Source organism: Myotis lucifugus, unplaced genomic scaffold, assembly GCF_000147115.1.
Source record: "Myotis lucifugus unplaced genomic scaffold, Myoluc2.0 scaffold_336, whole genome shotgun sequence".
Taxonomy (NCBI): Eukaryota; Metazoa; Chordata; class Mammalia; order Chiroptera; family Vespertilionidae; genus Myotis; species Myotis lucifugus.
The window spans coordinates 1161562-1162667 of NW_005871384.1; positions in this window are offsets into that span (position 1 = coordinate 1161562).

Here is a 1106-nt window from a genome sequence, read left to right on the forward strand (position 1 = left end):
CATGTAGCACTCCATTTTGAATAACCCTGAACTGTCAGCTGTCACACTATCTTTTTTTTTTTCATTGGCAACACTTTACGGCACAAATGGCATAAAATTCAAATTTTGGGACACCATATATATATATGCCTAATATGCTAATTGTCTCTCCAACCCTTTGACCGTTCGACCAGTCACTATGATGCTCACTGACCACCACAGGGTTAGCTTCCTGCTGGGGTCTGTTCAATGGGGACTGGGCGAGATGAACTGGATATGGCCTGGATTCCTCCCACAGTCCCTCTCAGACTGGCTAACCTGTTGGGCTCCTTCCCTGGCTGGCCAGCCCAGATCTGGACTGGGTGAGATGGGCCAGACACACCCTGGAGCCCTCCTGCGGTCCCGCCCCTGCCCCAATTGTGCACCAGTTATGTCCCTCGACCTGGCCTGCACCTTCTCACAATCCAGGACCCCTCAGGAGATGTTGGAGAGCCTTCATTTTTCAGATACTTCATTTTTTATTTTTATTTATTTATTTATTTATTTATTAAATATATTTTATTGATTTTTTTTACAGAGAAGAAGGGAGAGGGAAAGGAGAGGGATAGAGAGTTAGAAACATCAATGAGAGAGAAACATTGATCAGCTACCTCCTGCACACTCCCCACTGGGTATGTGCCTGCAACCAAGGTACATGCCCTTGACCGGAATCGAACCTGGGACCCTTGAGTCTGCAGGCTGACACTCTATCCACTGAGCCAAACCGGTTAGGACGATACTTCATTTTTTATATTTGCTTAAAAACATAGATGAGACTGCTGTTTAAAATCACATGTTGGTTCCAAAACTCCTGGGAGTAATCTGCAACTGGCCCCCATACAGAGGGCAGGGAGAGACTCAAAAGAGAAGCAGGCCATGGCAAATGGGTAGGTGGTAGTTTAATAAGCTAAGAAATTTACTTACAAGGCTTGTCTTGGGTGGCCCAAAGACAAATCTTCTCTGCACTTGCCTGCCAGATTTGAAAAAATTATGTAGCTGGGCTGAGTCAGGTACACCATCCAGGTGGAGAACCTTCGGGTTGGGTAACAATGTGATCCACATAGGTCAGCCTCCTGGGGCAAAGAACT